The 13,869-nt window shown below is 43.4% G+C and overlaps 1 protein-coding gene and 1 long non-coding RNA gene across 2 annotated transcripts in view; one reads left to right on the top strand and one right to left on the bottom strand.

Moving 5' to 3' along the window:
* il6st (interleukin 6 cytokine family signal transduce) overlaps positions 1-1,715 on the bottom strand; it is an 82,146-nt gene extending 80,431 nt beyond the window's left edge. The window contains exon 1 of the mRNA XM_080186120.1: positions 1,614-1,715. The gene's annotated coding sequence lies outside the window, so the exon portion shown is untranslated. The remainder of the gene's footprint in view (positions 1-1,613) is intronic.
* A 281-nt stretch (positions 1,716-1,996) lies between these two features.
* The window catches only part of LOC145341209 (uncharacterized), an 82,357-nt gene continuing 70,484 nt past the window's right edge, over positions 1,997-13,869 (top strand). Inside the window, exon 1 of the long non-coding RNA XR_013886343.1 lies at positions 1,997-2,048. This is a non-coding gene — a long non-coding RNA (uncharacterized LOC145341209). The remainder of the gene's footprint in view (positions 2,049-13,869) is intronic.

Consider the following 13,869-nt stretch of genomic DNA (forward strand, 5'->3'; position numbering starts at 1 on the left):
AAAACTAGAACCAGAGGGCACAACCTCAGGCTAAAAAGACAATCCTTTAGAAGGAATTTGTTCAGCCAGAGTGGTGAATCTTTGCCACAGAAGGCTGTGGAGGCCAGGTCATTGAGAGTTTTAAGATGGAGTTAAAGTAAAGTTTATTTATTAATCACAAGTAAGGTTTACATTAACACTGCAATGGTGTTACAGTGAAATTCCCCTACATTCTGGCATCTGTTTGGGTCAATGCTTCTAACAAGCACATCTTTCAGACTGTGGGAAGAAACTGGAGCATTCAGAGGAAACCCACGCAAACATGGGGAGAATGTGCAAACTCCACATCTGGGAATCGAACCCAGGTCTCTGGCAGTATGAGGCAGCAGTTCTCACTACTGTGCCACCTATAGACCGACAGATAGACTCTTGATAAATAAGGGGATCAGGGGTTATGGGGAAAAGGCAGGAGAATGGGGAAGAGAAAAATATCAGCCATGATTGAATGGCAGAGAAGACTCGATTGGCCAATTCTGCTCCTATGTCTTATGAATTAGAATTCAATAAATTTTCTGAATTAGTCAATTCCCATTTGACTGTGTGAAGTTAACTCCATGAAACCGTTTTTCCCTAAAGTTTCTAATTAGTTCTTTTGTCTTATTTTCATTCAGTTTAAAATAATTATCACATTATTTTACAAACCTCTTTGCTGAGTTCGTACAATTTCCTTGAAGGTGTACTTGAGAAGGAATATGGGTTTAATTTTAGTACTTATTCCCTCTGCCATAACTAAAAACAAATTACAGTTCCAAGTCAAAGCACAAACAATTGAAACAAGATTGGACCAACTAGGTGAACAGGGATGCAATATCAGCAAAATACAACAGAGAATGGCAAAAAGTGTTTATGAAGTTATGCTCAAAATCCACCTGAAGCAGCACAGGGGGCATTGAATCTTGGGAAACCCATGATGCTGACAGTCCACAATCATGTACTGAAGTCGGAGGAAATGAAAAGTTTATCGTACAATGTTGTGCTAGTGTGACTACAAAAAGGATTGCAGTTTGAACAGGACAATCCCAAAGGCACGATTGTGTGGGTTTGTGGTAGACAGTGGCAGTAAAATTTTGGCCTGCCTGATCATTAGCACGCTGGCCTAACATCAAACTATTCGTAGATTGTAACAGCAGATGCATTTCAACGAATAACACAGTAACACTGTGGGAATACCGAGCTTTGAAAGATGTGATGTAGTATACAAGTTTTATTTTACTTTCCAGATTTCATTGTTGGCATTATCCTAGAGTATACATTTTACTACTATAAAAGGCTCAAAGAAAACGCTGATCAATCGCTACAACAATCATATTGCAACTCATTTTCACACCTCCCCACACCCCATTCAACAACGCTTTTCGAAATGGGGAGGGGGACGGGGGGGGGGGGCGTTGGTGACTGGAATTGAGAAATCGTTATGATGAAATCGGACAAGGTTAACACTGAGCCCAAGAAGCAGCAGCAGAGAAATAGCTGCACCACGACCACTCCCATTAGGAGACTCTCCTGCGTGAAGGACGTTACAACACCATTAAAAAAGACTGCTGTAGAGTGGTAGGCAGCCGAATAACACGTACCCGTCTCCCGGTCAAGGGTCCGGCCGCTCGCGCGCGTTGTCTCCCGGTCAAGGGTCCGGCCGCTCGCGCGCGTTGTCTCCCGGTCAAGGGTCCGGCCGCTCGCGCGCGTTGTCTCCCGGTCAAGGGTCCGGCCGCTCGCGCGCGTTGTCTCCCGGTCAAGGGTCCGGCCGCTCGCGCGCGTTGTCTCCCGGTCAAGGGTCCGGCCGCTCGCGCGCGCTGTCTCCCGGCGAAAGGTCCGGCCGCTCGCGCGCGCTGTCTCCCGGCGAAAGGTCCGGCCGCTCGCGCACAGTGTCTCGGCCGTTGAGCAAAACCTTCAGCACCGCCAACGCATGCGTCAACAGACTGAGTGCGCAGGCGCAATGCGTGCCTGCGGGCCACCAGCTGCTTGCGTCACCACGACAACTCCATCGTGAGCAACGCCCAGAGGCGGACTCCGTATGTTAAAAAAGACTCCATTTATATATAATCTGTTTCTATGGTAGAGCTGTGTGAATTGCACTGTACTTACTGTATTGTTTATTTATTCGGTAGTCAAGGCCTCCCCCCCCATTGCGAAGGAATTAAGTTTGCTAAGGTAGAGTAAGTAACTGATAAAGCAAAAGCTCAGACTCGGTATAAATCTGCAGGCCGCGTTTTAGGCCCTGAACCGTTATCTGTCTGTTAGCATCTCACTGCTGGCTGACTGGTCAACAGAACCCACCCACCCACCTTCATTGACTCTTTTACACCACGCCCACACCATCTGGTGTTCAAACACACCGTCTTCTTTGTCGCCGCGGCATCTGGCAGCAGGGAATCTCATTATTGTGTTTTAAAATCTTAAACTCAGTAACGAGGAGATGGAAAGATGCAAACCAAGTTACATTACAGTAAGAGAAAAGAGTTTACGGAAAGGTGTAGTGATTCATCGAATCCGGTAGCGCAATTCTGCCGCTGGTGACTTTTCAAAGACAGTGTTCTCCCTTTCAAGTACTTATCTAATTCGCGCTTGAAAGTTATTATTTAATATGCACTTATCACCCTTTCTAGCATTGCATTCTAATTCATAATTTGTTACATCAAGATAATGTTCATCATATCACCTTTCATCTGTTACTTTAAATCTTTGATAAAACTTTGGTTTATCAAAACCCTTGACAACATTGAACGTTTTCGTACTGTCTCCAATTCGTTGCATTTTAAACTTCAGAAAACTTAGATAACTGCAGATAACTTAAATCAAACTGAAGACGCATGTAAAAAACATGAAGAAAAGCCACAAAAAAGATTAGAAAGGGTTATGGAACAAAATTAGTAAACAATAAAAGAGCAGTACACATCACATGGAATGGACTGCAATGGTTCCATAAGGCAGTTCACCACCACCTTCTGAAGGGCAATTGGGATGAATGAGCCATCCATCATCCCATTGACTCCGACAGGACAGGAACATTCTGAAAGCGATAGTGCCTGTTTGTGTACACTGAGGGAAAATTTAGCACGGCCAATGCACCTAACCAGCACATCTTTTGGATTATGGGAGGAAACTGGATCACCTGGAGGAAACCCACAGAGACATGGGGAGAATGTGCAAACTCTGAAGACAGTGACCCAAGCCAGGAATAGAACCCAGGTCCCTGGCACTGTGAGGCAGCAGTGCTAACCACTGTACCCCTTGTCTCGAATTAGAAATTGAGGGGAGGGAAGCAACAATAAATAACATGCAACATATGCCACCACAACATTTTGGAATTTCAATATGCTTGACCACATCATCCATCTATTTTGCCATTTCCTTTTGTCCACCATGGTGAGATTATCCTTGCTTGGTTCCACTCTTACCTATCCAGTTATTCTGGAGCATCTCCAGAAATAGTCTCTCTTCCCATTCTTCCCCAAAGGATCTATAATTTTTGCATCCTTTTCCACAATTTATATGTTGCTCTTTAGATAATTCATTCATAACAAAGAGATCAGCTAACATTTGTACATCAATTGCACCCAGTTAAAATTCTTAACCTTTTTCCTTCACTTCTCTGCTAACACTGCTGTCAGACTGCTTGTCTTGGATGAAGCAAACTATCCTCCAGCTAAACATTGGCAAGAATGAAGCCATAAACTTACAATCTCACCACAAATTCTATATTGTTACCTCAAACTCCATTCCCTCCTCGGCCACAGCCTCAGGTTTAATGAGATTGGTTACAATTTTAGTGTCCTTTTCAACCCTTGGTTCAGCTTCTGACTTCATAAAGTCTGGCTACATCCAGCTCTGTAACTATTGTCTTGATCTATCACCTTCAACCTTGATTAGTTTTAACCAACTTCCACTCTCTATAAATGTCACCTGAACCAAAACTATTGCAATCCAAGTTATAGTTTTACGGACTTGCACTCGCATGTCCATTGTTCAAATTCAAGTTCCTCATATATTTTTAAATGACCAAAGTACGCAACAAAATTGCCTGAATGGTATTTAATTACTTGGGCTTTATTGGAGCTGCCTCATCCAGGCAGGTGGCAAGTTTTCTATCACACTTGGGACTTGCAGATTGTGAGCAGGCCTTGGGGATTTAGAAGGTGATTTACTTTCTGCAGAATTTCCAGCTTCTGATCCACTTGAAGCCATGGTATTTATATCGCTTGTCTAGTTTAGTTTCCTGTTAATAATGGTAAACATTTTCATTTTTCCGTTCTTGGGATATGAGTTTCCCTGGCTAGGCCAGCATTTATTCCCTATCCCTGGCTGTTCTTGAGAAGGTGGTGGTGAGTTGCCTTTTTGAACTGATACAGTCTATGTGGTGTAAGTACGTCCACAGTGATGTTAGGAAGAAAGTTCCAGAATTTTGAATTAGTGATTATGAAGGAACAGCAACATAGTTCCAAGTCAGGATGGTGTGTCGATTGAATGTCAAGGGGATGTTACAATTTTAATCAAATGCTCTTACAGTAGAAAACTTGTACAAATACTAGTCCGATGATGATATGTACAAGAACTAAACCTCTGAATTTTTATTTACTTACCACAGATTCATAGAATCATAAAATGGTTACCACATTGCAGGTGGCTATTTTGCATGCCATGCGATCTGCCTGACATAGATGATCTGGAGGAGGGGGCTCAGTGTAGGGTAATGAAATTTGCTGATGACATGAAGATGAGTGGAAAGCAAATTGCGTGGAGGGTGTGGAAAGTCTGCAGCGAGATCTGGATAGGCTGAGCGAGTGGGCGAGGACCTGGCAGATGGAGTATAATGTTAGCAAGTGTGAGGTTATCCACTTTGGCAGAAATAATGGTCGGAGGGATTATTATTTAAACGGCAAAAAGCTGCAGCATGCTTCAGTGCAGAGGGACCTGGGGGTCCTTGTGCACAAATCGCAAAAACCCAGTCTGCAGGTGCAGCAGGTGATCAAGAAGGCGAATGGAATGTTGGCCTTTATAGCGAGTGGGATAGAATATAAAAGTTGGGAGGTCTTGCTGCAACTGTACAGGGTACTGGTGAGGCCGCAGTTGGAGCACTGTGTGCAGTTTTGGTTGCCGCACTTGCGGAAGGATATATTGGCCTTGCAGGGAGTGTGGAGAAGGTTCACTAGGCTGATACCGGAGATGAGGGGGTTAGCCTATGAGGAGAGATTGAATAGACTGGGTCTGTACTCATTGGAGTTTAGAAGGCTGAGGGGGGATCTAATAGAGATGTATAAGATAATGAAGGGGATAGATAGGTAGAGGTGGAGAGATTCTTCCTGCTTAGAAAGAATAGCAGGACTAGAGGGCACAACCTCAAGATGGGGGGGTGGGGGGGGGCGCAGTTTAGATCAGATTTGAGGAGGAACTTCTTCACTCAAAGGGTGGTGAATCTCTGGAATTCTCTGCCCTTTGAAGTGGTGGAGGCTACCTTGCTGAATATATTTAAGTTGTGGTTAGATAGGTTTCTGATAGACAGGGGAATTAAGGGTTATGGGGAGAAAGCGGGAAAGTGGAACTGATCCACTTCAGACCAGCCGCGATCTTATTGAATGGCGGGGCAGGCTTGAGGGGCTGGATGGCCTACTCCTGCTCCTATTTCTTATGTTCTTATGTGCAGTAGCTCTCTGAACTAACAGCCCAGCCAGAACTAATTCCCTATATCCCTGCACAGTTTTGTTTTGTCATCAGCTGCCTATCCAATTCCCTTTTGAAAGCCACCATTGAACCTGCCTCCACCACTCTGTTGGGTAGCGTATTTCAGATCCTGACTACATTCGAACATTTTTATTCATTTTGGATAGGGGTTTCCTGCCCCACTCGCTTTCAGGTTGTTCCTGTTCTGCTGGAGTTGATCCTTTATGGCAGGATCCTCGGTGTCGAGGTCACTGAGCGATGCAGAAGCCCATAGACTTTGGCAGGATTGGAAGATTCTGCCGCAGCGAATGGCTCGCTACATCTGCCGTGGGAAAACCTGGTGGGAGGGACATAGAAAATCCCAGTCATTTTTAATTCTTTTGCCCATTACCTTAAATTCATGTCCTCTCAACTCTATACACATCTAAAATCCCAATTATTCACTCGGTCTCGTATTGACTAATACTGCGCCAGACACTCAACAAACCAAAGCAAAATGGTAGAAAAGAAAATGTTACTGTGATTATTTTGGTTGGGTGCAGGGGAATGTAAGTGAGATTAGAATCGTTTTGTGAATATTGAAGAGAATTATTAAATGTTGTTACTGTGGATAACAAATAAATGCAGTGTTATGGTAGTGTTTTCTATGCACTTTAAGGAAATTGTTCGTGGCTAAATGGATCATTGCTTTACGCGTTTTCTTTCTAACTGAGAGCTCGTTGGAGTTTTTTTAATTCGATATTAAAGGTTATGGAGGAGGAGTCGCAATAACAGCAGACGCCTTACGGCAGATTGTACAAGCACTTCCTGGCAGAGACCCTTGAAATGCGGCCTTCCAGTAAATTGAGTCATCAGATGGTTCATGAGTTGGCGTGTGAATTACAGAAAAGTAATTGATCTTATTTAAAACATTTGCAACTGTAGCAAACATTCTTCGTGGCAAAGGAGGGGTAGATACTCGAAAAACAGGTTTTTGGGTTAAAACTCGCTTTATTTTGCAGATTATTCTATATACTTTATGATTACCAAACCCCAGTTGTTGCATCAAAAACTGTTATGGAAAACACTGCGATTATCGGAATGTTAATTAAACGCGATTCAGCCATTTTCCGGCAAAAGACTGTGTCACTAGGATACATTTCCTTGGTTTACACGCTGCCGGACTTTTGCAATTAAAAAAAGCTGTTTTAATTAAGAATTTTCAAAAGTGGCACGATAGTTTAATCACATAACTGCGAGAGATTCTATGGTAAATTTAGAAAGTAATATCATTCGATGAAATGATTACAATTTGTAGTTCCTAAAATAAAGACGAGTAGCCTGAAGTCCAGAAAAGAAATTGCTTACGCCACACGTAATCAAACAGTTTATTTGCCGATGTGAATGTCTGATCTGTCTACTGTAACAATTATTTGTGAATGAGGTTGACCAGTTTCAATCCAGTTCCGAGTGGGAACCTGTCCAAACCACAACAGTTCTCATAATTTGCCTTTGCTGCCTTTTAAAGCGCATTATTGAAGACCTATTGAGGTAACTTTATTAACAGAAATTCAGCAAAGAAAACTAAACTACTTAAGATCATTATTAGCTGTAATAATTTAAATTCTAAATAAAAATCTATAGAACAAAAATAAACTATTTTGTCCAACTGGTGAAACAGTGCAGAAGAAGGCCATTCAGCCCGTTGAGCCTGCACCTATAACAATTCCACCCAGGCCCTATACTATTACCCTATATATTTACCCTGCTAATCCCCCAACACAAAGGGCAATTTAGCATAGCCAAGCAACCTAATCTGCACATCAGTTGAAAGCCGTGTGTGGTGAAGAAGTCTTATTCGAACCTGTGCATGAAGATGTTGGCATGTTGACGTGCAAATTTGGTCCACGTGTGGAAGGTGAAGATGTTGTGGTCCAGGATGAAGCAAATGAGTTGTAGAATTGAGTCTGGAGATTGAAAGTTGTGGGCCTTGAGTACTGAGGCAGTTGCAGCAATGTCATCGTTGTGGGGGATGCTGATGTAGAATGCCGAGACATCCATTGTGACAAGGAGTGTTCTTGTTCGGTTGCTCCATGGGTGCTGAGCAAGACTTCGTCACTGCGCAGGACCTTCAACTGATGCTGTACACGAAATACATTTTTTTCCTTTGGACTCATGGCGAACAATCACTGAAACAACTACATGATGAAATCAACAAGTTCCATCCCACCATCAGACTCACCAGGACTTAATTTCCAGAATCGGTTGCATTCTTGGACACATGCATCTTCATCAAGGACGGTCACCTCAGCACTTCACCGTACCGCAAGCCCACGGATAACCTCATAATCCTCCGCTTCTCCAGCTTCTGCTCTAAACACTTTAAAGAAGCCATCACCTATAGACAAGCCCTCCATATACACAGGATCTGTTCAAATGAGGAAGATCACAACAGACACTACAAATGGTGAAAGATGCCCTCGTAAGAACAGGATATGGCGCTCAACTCATCAGTCAACAGTTCTGATGTGCCACAGTGAAAAACCGCACCAACTTCCTCAGAAGACAAACACAGGTCATGATGGACAGAGTATCCTTCGCATCCAGTACTTTCCTGGAGTGGAGCAGCTACGACATCTTCTCTGGAATCTTTAACATGTCATTGCTGAATTAGAACATCTTGCCAAGGCCATCTCTACATGCCCACTTTTTGCCTTCAATCGACTGCGCAACCTCAAAAGACCATTGTACACAGCAAACTACAATCCTGCCACAGCAACCTCTGCAAGATGTGTTGGATGATTGACACGGATGCCATCATCTCATGTGAGAACACTGTCCACCAGATACACGGTACATACTCTTGTGACTCAACCAACATTGTCTACCTGCTACGCTGCAGGAAGGGATGTCCTGACGCAAGGCACAATTGCGAGATCATGCAGATGCTACAAGAACAGATGAATGGACAGTGCTCGACTATCACCAGGTAGGAGTGTTCCCTTCCTGTCGGGGAACACTTCAGCAGTCAAGGGCATTCAGCTTCTGATCTTCACGTAAGCCCTCCCTGATGAACTCAGTGCATTCTATGCCCGTTTTGAGCAAGAAATCAATGAGAGCATGCCCTCCACCCTGGAAGCTCTGGATGAACTTGTATCTGTGGTCACCATTGCAGATGTCGGCAGCTTTCTTGAAGGTCAACCCTTGAAAGCAACTGGCCCGGATGGGGTACTTGGACGTGCACTCAGATCCTGTACGGATCAGTTGGCAGAGGCATTCACAAAATTTTCAACCTTTCTTTATAACAATCTGAGGTCCCTATCTGCTTCACGGAGACAACTATTATCCCTGTATCTAAGAAAAACCTAACAGTGTGCCTTAATGTTTATCAGCCTGTGGCTCTGACATCCATCATTATGAAGTGCTTTGAAAGGTTAGTTATGGCATGAATCAATTCCAGCCTCCCGGACTACCTGGATCCACTACAGTTTGCCTACTGCCGCAACAGGTCCACAGCAGATGCCGTTTCCCTGGCCCTGCACTCAATCCTGGAACACCTAGATAACAAGGATACCTATGTCAGACTTCTATTTATTGACTACAGTTCAGCCTTCAACACTATTATTCCCACGAAACTCATCTTCAAAATCCGTGGCCTGGGCCTCGGCACCTCCCTCTGTGACTGGATCCTGAATTTCCTAACTCATAGGTCACAATCAGTAGGCAACGACACCCCCTCCACGATCATCCTCAACATCGGTGCCCCCACAAGATTGTGTTTTCAGCCCCCTACTACACTTCTTATACACCTATGGCTGTGTGGCCAAATTCCCCTCAAATTCGATTTTCAAGTTTGCTGACGAGACCACCGTAGTGGATTGGATCTCAAACAATGATGAGACAGAGTACAGGAATGAGTTAAAGAACTTGGTGAACTGGTGCAGCAACAATAATCTCTCCCTCAGTGTCAACAAAACGAAGGAGATTGTCATCAACTTCAGGAAGCATAACGGAGAACATGTCCCTGTCTACATCAACGGAGACAAAGTAGAAAGGGTCGAGAGCTTCAGGTTTTTAGGTGGCCAGATCATCAACAATCTATCCTGGTCCCCCCATGCTGAGACTATAGTTAAAGCCCACCAACGCCTCTACTTTTTCAGAAGACTAAGCAAATTTGGCATGTCAGCTATGATGGTCGCCAACTTTTACAGATGCACCATAGAAACCATTTTTTCTGGCTGTGTCACAGCTTGGTACGGCTCCTGCTCTGCCCAAGACTGCAAGGAACTACAAAAAGTCGTGAATGTAGCCCAATCCATTACGCAAACCAGCCTCCCATCCATTGACTCCGCCTACACTTCCTGCTGCCTTGGCAAAGCAGCCAGCATAATTAAGGACCCCATGCACCTCGGACATTCTCTCTTCCACTTTCTCCCTTTGGGAAAAAGATACAAAAGTCTGAGATGACATTCCAACCAACTCAAGGACATCTTTTTCCCTGCTGCTGTTAGACTTTTGAATGGCCTTATCTTGCATTAAGTTGATCTTTCTCTACACCCTAGCTATGACTGTAACACTACATTCTGCACTCTCTTGGTTTCCTTCTCTATGAACGGTATGTTTTGCCTGTATAGCACACAAGAAACAATACTTTTCATTGTATGTTAATACATGTGACAATAATAAATTAAAATCAAAGCGTTCTCCAAGGCAGCCTTCACGACACATGACAATGCAGAATCGCTGAACAGAAACTGATAGCCAAGTTCCACACACATGAGGATGGCCTCAACTGAGATTTTGCGTTCATGTCACACTCTCTGTAACCCCCACGACTTGCCTGGGCTTGCAAAATCTCACTAACTTCTTGGCTGGAGACAATTCACACCTCCTTAACCTGTGCTTAATCCTGTCTTCTCTCACATTGTCTGCACCTACAAAGACTTGATTACCTGTTCAGACTCGAATTCCAACCATTATCTTGTAATTGAGTTTGTGTCTATATATGCCTGTCTGTGAAACAAATCCTGCACTCACCTGATGAAAGAGCGGCACTGTGAAAGGTCGTGCTACCAAATAAAGCTGTTGGACTTTAACCTGGTGTTGTGAGACTACTCACTGTGCCTACCCCAACCCAACACCAGCAACTCCACATCAATTTTTGCGCAGTAAGCTCCCACAGCAGTATGGTAATAATCAGATAATCTGTTTTTGCAACGTTGATTGAGGGATAAATGTTGGCTAGAACACTAACTCCCCTGCTTGTCTTTGGGGCCTTGGTTTAATGTTTCATCGAAGAGATGGCTCCCTCCACAGTACAGCACTCCCAATTTTTGTACCCATGCATCAGAGTGGAGCTTGAGGCATGGCTGCTATCAACTGGGCCACAGCAGCCAAACTGTTGAGAATGTTCAGAAATATGGCATATAAATTAATTTCAATGTATATGTCTGCTTTTGTTGAGAGGAGGCTCCCAAGATACAGAACATGGTCCATATTTTCCAGGATTTTGCTGTTTATCTTGATTGATTGGAGCTGGGGTGGGGAGGGGGAGTGTGTTTTGTTGTGAGAGCTAGTTAAGGGAGGGGGCAGTTTAGAATGGAGTTGAGGAGGAACTTCTTCACTCAAAAGGTGGTGAATCTGTGGAATTCTCTGCCCGTTGAAGTGGTGGAGGCTGCCTCGCTAAATATATTTAAGACGCGGGTGGATAGGTTTTTGATAGACAAGGGGATTAAGGGTTATGGGGAGAAGGCGGGAAAGTGGAACTGAGCCACGACAGATCAGCCATGATCTTATTGAATGGCGGGGCAGGCTCGAAGGGCTAGATGACCTACTCCTGCTCCTATTTCTTATGTTCTTAGTTGTCACCTATGCAGTGTGCACTCCAGTCGGTAGACTCAGATTAGGCTAAAATACATTCAGGAAGGCATGGAACACATCAAGAGACTCTTTGGAAACATGCAGAGGTGAAATTGAGGCATCAGAGGAAGCACACAAATCTCCAAACCATCTACCCAACCTTTCAAACACCACTGTCTACAGATTGTGCATTGGACTTATCAGATATCTTAAAACCCATCAAATTGGAGTGGAAGCAAGTTATCCTTGATCTCAAGGGACTGCCCAAGAAGAGAAGCTATATAAGTGCAAGTTGTTCTATGCATCAAGTCTCTCTGAAGTATGTAAGTGCAAGATGCTTCAACCGTTCCAAGTGGCAGTTAGTTCTACTTTCTCATCATCCTCTGTGCAAAGTAATTCTCTTAAATCTTTTATTTGATCTATTAATGACTTTCTTATATGTATGCCCTCTTATTCTAGACTCATTATCTCATTTGCACATGGAAGCAATTTCTCTTTTTCAAAAAAGTAACTCCTCAGCTTGCTTAATTTTTCCATGACAGGTATATTCTTTCAATCATGCTTATATCCTTACAAATCTTTTCTGCACTTTCTTCAGTGTTTCAATTTTTTTTGTGAAATGGAGACCAGAACTGTACTCCCCAAATATAGTGTAACCAATGCTGTGCATAAATCTAACATCTCTGTTCTATTCCTTCAAACATGAACTTCAATACTTTGTTTGCACTCTAACTGCACTCTGTGGCTGTATCAATTTGTATTGCTGATTTTAGCAATTTTACGTAGAACAACTTGCATTTATATAATGCCTTTAATATAATAAAATGTCCCAAGCCACAGAAGGTATCATGACAAGTAATCAAAAGCTTCAAAGTGGTAGACATTATGCAGTGTTTTAAAGGAAATAAATGAGGTAGAGAAGTTTAGGGAGGAAATTTTAGAGCATAGGACTGTGGCAATGGAAGACGTGGCCAACAAGGGTGAAGTGAATTAAATTGCTGATGTACAAGAGGCCAGAATTAGAGTATAGATACCATCCCCAACATCCACTGCCCCTACCACCGATGCAGTCACAGCAGTGTCTACCATCTGCATGATGCGCTATAACAACTCACCATAGCTCCTTCCAAATCTGCAACCTCTACCACCTAGAACGACAAGGGGAGCAGATACACGGGAACACCCCCACCAGTGGGTGCCCCACTCAAGTTACACACCACCCTGAATTTGAACTATCTTTCCTTCACTGATGCTGGGTCAAATGTCCAGGAACTCCCTCCCAAACAGCAACACCAAATGGTCTGCAACAGTTAAAGCAGCAGCTCACCACTTCCTTCTCAAAGGAAAATAGGGATTGGCAATAAAAATGCTGGTCTAGCCAGCAACACCTACATCCCGTGAAAAAATTTAAAAAGCATTCAGAAGATTGTAGAGCTTGAGGAGCTTATTAAGAACATAGAACATTACAGTGCGGTACAGGCCCTTCGGCCCTCGATGTTGAGCCGACCAGTGGAACCAATCTAATGACACTCTAACCTAAACTATTCCAATGTTATCCTTACACCTATCCGCTGACCATTTGAATGCCCTTAAAGTTGACGAGTCCACAACTGCTGCAGGCAGGGCATTCCACGCTCTTACTACCCTCTGAGTAAAGAACCTACCTCTGACATCCGTTCTATAAATACCACCCCTCAGTTTAAAGGTACGTCCCCTCGTATTAGCCATCACCATCCGAGGAAAAAGGCTCTCACTGTCCACTCTATCTAACCCTCTGATCATGGGTGGGCTGAGATCACGGAGGGATTTGGAAACCATGATGCGTATTTTAAAATTGAAACATTGAATTGGGAACCTGTGTAAGTCATCAAACACAAGAGTGTTGAATGAATGGGACTTCATGTTGGTTACCAACAACAGTATTTAAGTTTATGAAACTTGTAAGTTGGGAAATTGACCTGGAGAGTATTGAAATAGTCAAGAATAGAGATAATAAAAATAGGGATGAGAGTTTCAGTGGTAGATGAGCTGAGACAGGTTCGGAGATGGTTGATTTTACGGATTTGAATTTAGGCTGTAATGGAATTCAGTGATGGAGCAGTTATGTGCGTAGAAATGCAACTCGTGAGTTAAATATCTGCATTCCCAGTTCTATTTGTTTCTCTAACTCATTGAGTTTTGTGTTTTCCAAAGAATAAGTTGCTTCCTTGTTCCTGTTACCAAACATAACTTCACATTTGCTTTATTGAATATGTCATTTATACAACTACCCTGAAAACCTGTTATTCTTCTCTGCATTTCGTGCAGCCCTCCACATTATTGGCTATATTCTCTGCC

The sequence above is a fragment of the Carcharhinus amblyrhynchos genome, chromosome 1 (genome assembly GCF_965287045.1).
Source record: "Carcharhinus amblyrhynchos chromosome 1, sCarAmb.v2.hapA, whole genome shotgun sequence".
NCBI lineage: Eukaryota > Metazoa > Chordata > Chondrichthyes > Carcharhiniformes > Carcharhinidae > Carcharhinus > Carcharhinus amblyrhynchos.